The sequence below is a fragment of the Cupressus sempervirens genome, chromosome 11, assembly GCF_028749045.1.
Source record: "Cupressus sempervirens isolate cs-2001-9-10 chromosome 11, ASM2874904v1, whole genome shotgun sequence".
Classification (NCBI taxonomy): Eukaryota; Viridiplantae; Streptophyta; class Pinopsida; order Cupressales; family Cupressaceae; genus Cupressus; species Cupressus sempervirens.
Window position 1 is genome coordinate 704,814,231 of NC_143128.1, and position 6,884 is coordinate 704,821,114.

Genomic DNA, 6,884 nt, shown 5'->3' on the forward strand with positions numbered 1-6,884 from the left:
GAACCTTTTGTTATCAAGTCATGCCCTTTGGTTTGAAAAATGCTGGTGCCACATATCAACGCGTGATGACTACCATATTCCATGATCTTCTACACATCATAATGGAGGACTATGTTGATGACATCTTAGGAAAATCCAAGACTAGAGAAGCCCACATTGATGTCCTTACTACTATTTTTGAAAGATTGAAAAAGTACAAAGTGCGCCTTAATCCAAAAAGGTGTGTATTTGGGGTAAAATCTAGTAAATTATTAGGTTACATTGTATCCAGAAGAGGAATTGAAGTAGACCCTGCAAAAGTAAAGGCCATCATGGATATGCCTCCTCCTTCCACATTAAGAGAGCTTCACAGTTTTTAAGGAAGATTACAATCAATCAGAAGATTTGTGTCATAGCTAGCTGATAAAGTTCATCCCCTTCATCATTTTCTTCGTAAAGGAAATCAATTTCAATTGGATTGCTTGTGCCAAAAAGCATTTGAAAAAATCAAGGCATATTTGACTAATCCTCCAGTCTTAGTCCCTCCAGTAGTGGGACGGCCATTGATCTTGTACATTTAAGCTACTTTAGTTGCCTTAGGAGCACTCCTGGCACAATTAGATGATAATGGAAATGAACAAGCCATATATTACCTCAGTCAAACACTAGTTGGTTATGAGTTGAATTACATTGCTATTGAAAAAGCATGTTTGGCCGTGGTCTTTTGTACACAGAAACTATGCTATTATATGCTTAATCATACTACATTTCTCATTGCCAAAATTGATCCACTCAAATACCTATTGTCAAGAGCCGCCCTCACTGGTCGAGCAGCAAATTGGGTCTTAATCCTAAGTGAATTCGACATTGTGTATAAGGATTGTAAAGCTATTAAGGGACAATTAATTGCAGATCAGTTAGCTAAAGCACCTCTTCCAAGCAGTCACCCTATTGTGGAAAAATTTCTAGATGATACCATTATGACTATAGCCCCTAGTATATCATGGAAACTATTTTTTGATGGATCCTTCACACAAAAGGGATTGGGGGTAGGAGTTTTGTTTGTAACACCACAAGGGGATTTAATTCCTAAGTCCTACAAAATTTCATTCCCTTGCACAAATAACATAGCTGAGTATGAAGCATTAGTGACAGGAATGCATCAAGCCATTAAATGGAATATTAAGAATATTCTTGTCTTTGGAGACTCACAACTGGTTATCAAACAAGTGACTGATGAATATCACACCAAAGATGAGAAATTGTTGCCCTACCGCTGAATAGTTGAGAATCTTAAGCAACACTTTATAGAAATTATCTTTCAACAAGTTCCAAGGGCTAACAATAAAGTAGTAGATGCCATGACCACTATTGCTTCTATGATTTCCATGCCAGAATATAGTCCAAAATGTGAGTTTCTCGTTGAGAATCTTGTTACTCCTACTTATGAGCAGAATGATTCTGAAGTGGTGTGCAAGATCGTTGGTCCTGAGTCTCCATGGTATGCTGAAATTTTTGCCTATCTACATCATAAAACTATTCCCATAACCCTCACTCCAAACCAAAGTAAGACCTTTATTCTCCGAACCGCTCGCTATACCATTATAGGTGATAACCTTTTCCAGAAACACTTTGATAGAACCCTCCTCCAATGTCTCAATTTAGATGAAGCCAAAACGGTGTTAGAAGAGGTTCACCAAGGGATTTGTGGTGCCCACTCTAGTGGCTTTACGTTAGCGAAAAAACTTCTTAGGACAGGTTATTATTGGCCCACTATGGAAGTAGATGCATATCATTTTGTGAAAAGATGTATCCCTTATCAGCAGGATGGTGATTTGATACAGGCTCCTGCCCCCAAGACTTGCAACCTACCATCACACCATGGCCCTTTTCCTGCTGGGGATTTGATCTTGTTGGTCAAGTGTATCCTAATTCTGCTAATGGCCACAAGTATATTATTGCCACAACTGAGTATTTCATGAAATGGGTTGAAGCCATTCCCTTAACCTACATCACCGGCAAGAAAATTTCTAAATTTATCCTAAAATATATTATTTGCTGCTTTGGTATACCTCAAGATATTATCACTGATAATGGAACCCCATTTAAAAACCAAGAGGTAGCCACGTTATGCCAAAAATTTGGAATAACCCATAATTTTTCCACCAGATACTACCCTCAAGGCAATGGCCAAGCTGAAGCCACAAATAAAACCCTCCTAAAAATCCTAAAGAAAATTGTTGATGCAGCTGGCCGTAATTGGCATCTCCAAATTGCTCCCGCACTTTGAGCCTATCGAACCTCCATTCGCACCCCCACAGGAGCCACTCCATTCTCCCTCGTCTATGGTTCTGAAGCCATTTTACCCATTGAGATTGAGTTACCATCCCTTAGAGTCTCTCTACAAAACCTCATATCCGATGAAGAATACCGAGTTGCTCGCTTACAAGAGTTGGCACTCCTTGATGAGAGACGCCTCCGCACCCTTAACCACCTCTACATGTATCAACATCGCCTCCAACTATAATATAATAAGAGGGTCTAGTTAAGGGAATTTGAAGTGGGTGATCTAGTGCTACAACATAATATGAAGAATCTCCAGAACAGTGAAAAGAAAGAAAAATTTGAGGCAAATTGGCTAGGTCCATTCGTTGTTACAGCCAAATATGGTTCTGGGGCATATCAGACTGCTACACTTGAGGGGGATCCGCTCCCTGAACCTGTAAATATTCAGCATCTCAAGCACTTTTATGCTTGAGCATTTGTAGATCTTGTACATTCTTTAAAAGTCCTGAAAAAAATTTAAAAAAAAAGCAAAAAAAAAGCCAATCCATTGTCTATCCAAACCATTCCTTTCATGTCCTACCATTATTCCTTTTTTTTTTTTCCCATTTGTGTAGAGTAGTACTTAGTCTTTCACTTGTCACTAAATCAAACAAAAGAGCTCTTGTCTGTGAGGCCTCATTTTTAGTTCCATTCTTGCAAGACCTCAAGTTTGCGAAGCATGCTTCTTGTCAAATGGTTGTTTAATCCCATTCTATTGCACACTCTTACGATAGTGACCACACTTGGATACACATAAAATCACCTTTTGGAGGCTTAATGATTCAGGAAGTTTGTTCATTTCACAAGCCCTTGCCGGAATCACACAATCATATTATCAAAAAATACTTGATTCAACATTTCCCCGTAGGATGAGTCCTTCCTATAGGCAATATGGGGACTTTCACTTTTCCAGACTTAAGGCTCTTGGCAAGAACTGTGAGATAAATGACTACTTGGTCATGAAGTCTCTTTTGTTTGGTTTGTCGTTTTGGGTATCCATAAGAGACCTTTTAGAGTGCGCCTTGATCATCCATATTTTGGTTGTGCCCAAATGGCTCTTATGGATTACTCGTATTTTTTGTAGTTTATTTTCTTTATGTCTTTTATGGTTTTACTGTATGTGTGTTTCAGATATTAATGCCTGCCACAATGGGGGCAATTACGCAAAGGAGCTTTAACATTTATGCTTCTATGGCATATAATGCATACACTCTTTTGCAAAATAAAAATAATGGTGTGCTCTCCACATAAATGCAATAGAATCCCTTGATTTCACTTAGTTAGGGTCCATGTAATATAGGGTTTCATTCGAGTCGTGCTTGAGACAAGGTTCTATTTATGTCCTCCTTCTATGCTATGCTCTTGGATCTTTATGGGCAATGATTTTGACAGATATTCATTAGGTTGCATCTTTAGGTGGAGTGTTCATTTTTCATCCTTTTAAGTTACATTAATTGTTCAGTATAGATTGCATTAGTTTACTCATCAAATTACATTTCTTAGTGCTCATTAGATAGTCTAGTTCATTTTAGCATTAGCATTACATTTAGGGGCACATACATATCATAATGCATAAGTCTCATAATCACTAGCCAATCTGCATCGCACATGTTAAGCATCATATAGTATATAGAAAAGTTACATCACATCCTGCATCATATAGGTATCCCTTCTTTGTCGTCTATGCAGACGATAAGGTGGAGACTGTCGTCTCTGCTCGGGACCAATTTTTACTGCATTTAGAGCATCATAAATGCCTCTAACCTAGTTTAGCTATCATTACCAGGAGGATCAAATGACTCATCGGTGCCCCCATCGCAGCTAGTCTCTGGTGCTCCTGAATGCGCTCACCAAGCTGCAATCTCTCGATCGGGTCCATAGCTGCTCTGGATGCTCTTCTCGTGGTGTGACAATGACCTTCCCATGGGTCCCTTGGAGGCTTATGTAGGTCCTGTGGACCCCGTTTGCACCTTTCTTCGCTCTGAGCTGTGTCTGTCTCATGATTTCTTCATATTTTCATCCTATTTTTCTCATTTCTTTCTTTCCCTTCTTTCCGTTCCAAGACCTTTTCACGAAAATTGCCCAAATTTGTATTTCTTGCGCAATTTTTGTGAGGGGGCATCAGGATTCTCCTTCCTTCTCTGGGGCAACCTGCATTTTATTTTCTTTGATATGATGTTGTGCTGACACCACATCAAAGAGGGGCAAAATGTAGACACTAAAAATTGTCCCGAATGACTTTATTAATTTAATTAATAATGGTCACATTCTTCTACATATTTAATTAAAATTATTTTAATTAAATAGGTTCATTTTTGGCCTAAGTATTTAAATTTAATTTAAATACTTCCTAGCCTTAATGTGTTAAATTTAATTTAACACATGATTCTCCATTTATTCCCTTTTTAAAATAAATTTTATTTATTTAAATTCTCCATATCCTATTAATTTCTTCTAGACCTTGATGAAATTAAATTTCATTTAATTTAATCTTTATCCTAATCTATATCCATAAGCCTAAGAGTATGTGTACTCTTATGAGTTGTCATCATAAGGGTTTACATTTCTTTTTAAGCACATGGTGTCTACAACTTGAAAACTTTCTACACACATGTGCCACCTCATAATTTTTATCCTCCCAACTAAGTAAAGGGATAAGGTGCTTAATTGTTAATTCATATCCTTATCTTTTAGACACCCTCTAGATGTTTCCTGAGAGTCTTTAAATAGAAGCCTTGTCTCAAGCATTGCATATATGGAGATTATTGGATTGCATTGACACACCATCACTTTGAGTCTAGAATCACCACATTGAGAGCTTGCATTATAGCTACATTTACATATTGAGTTCATAGGCTGCATATTAGTGATTTGATAGTTGGTAAGATTTACATTTTGTATTGCATCTTAGTTTTTGTTGTGCATTCACATTTAGTTTATATTCTAGTTTTAGTTTTCATTCTAGTTATAGCTTGCATCCATAGATAGTTTTCATAATTTTATGTTTATTGCATCATAGAGTGCCTTTGAGTGTGACTTCCTCCATGGTCATATCTTGAAAGTATTCTTCTTTTCATATAGTCTAGGATCATATTACACATTCACTTTTAGCTCACACTCACATTTGCACTTCCACACAAGGGATTTACTTATTGTTGTGTTTGTGAGAGCATACCAAACACCGTCCATCAAAGATACACCAACAATGGCTACACATAGCTTCCCTTGTTGAGTAGTAGAGGTGGTTGAAATTTTGGTTTGTTGGTTGCTTTTGTGAATTTCTTTTAAATTAGCTTGATTCCTTAGGTTTCCAGCAATTTGTACATTTTCTAGCACACAAACTCTAACTCTGATACCACTTGATGCAGGGTGGTCCCCTTAATATCATAAACTCATAATATAAACATATAAACAATAGAAAATGCGAGAACAAAATATGGACTTCTTATTTGCACCACAAATGTGGAATTAAAAAATTCATAAGTACAATTGCTAACCCACATGGATTCCTTTAGTACAATAATTTGTAAGACAAGCTATAAACTATCCCCAAAGCTACCCTAGACAATGTTTGGGTCTTTCTTAAATAGGCAATTTTATGCAACTCATGAAGGTTCTAGATGCTCAAACTTAATACCTAGGGCTGATAAATCCTAACAATACACATAGAGTCAACCAAATACATCTTTGACAAATTACTTTATAAATTTTGGTAGCCCAACTTTGGAAGACCATAACTCACAAACTGTTGACCTCATTTGGGTACTCTAAGGCCTCCAACGGTGAGCCTAGAAAATTTTCTACAAATTTTTCTATTAAAAATCCAAAATAACTTCTTTGATACTTAAGCTAGAGAAATGAGATTTTTATGGTAGGCTTATATCTCTAAAATGAACCTTCCTATAGAAACTGAGAACATTCTGAGATCATAGGACATACTTAAAAAAAATAGTAAGTTTCCATAAATAGTAACCACCTTGTCTATTAGCCCTTATTTAAATAGAAAAGACTGAAAAAAATATATTTTTGGGTGATGCAAGATTGCTCCTACACCTAGGATTTTGCTACATCATTGAATAAATAGTTAAATTAGGTGATTTAATGCATTTATTGCTTCAGCTAAGTTATTATATGCAATTACACTTGATTGTGTATTTTAGTGTGCAAGATTTATATCCCTGGCAGTGGTACACAGAGTTAGTGATTCAGCTATTCATATTTACCAATGTCATTCCTATATGGTTGACGTATCTTATTTAAATGTTAAAATTAAATGTTCTAGTAATTTGATAATTTTGGACTCATTTTCATTATGTGACTAGCCCTGTGAGCATGTCTGTGCATTTAGAAGTTCACATTGTCATGAAGTTTGTTAAGGAAATTTTAGAATTTTTTGGGTTTAATTTTATGTTATTTTAATTTCTGCCAACTTTTCCATACATGAATTCAATTACTTGGAATAACTTATTTTTATTTGGGTTGTTTCAAGATTTTACTAGTTATCTTGGTTATTTTCCATAATCCATTATTCACTTGAAATGTGAATAAGTATCCAAAAAAGAATTTAATTCCTCACTTCT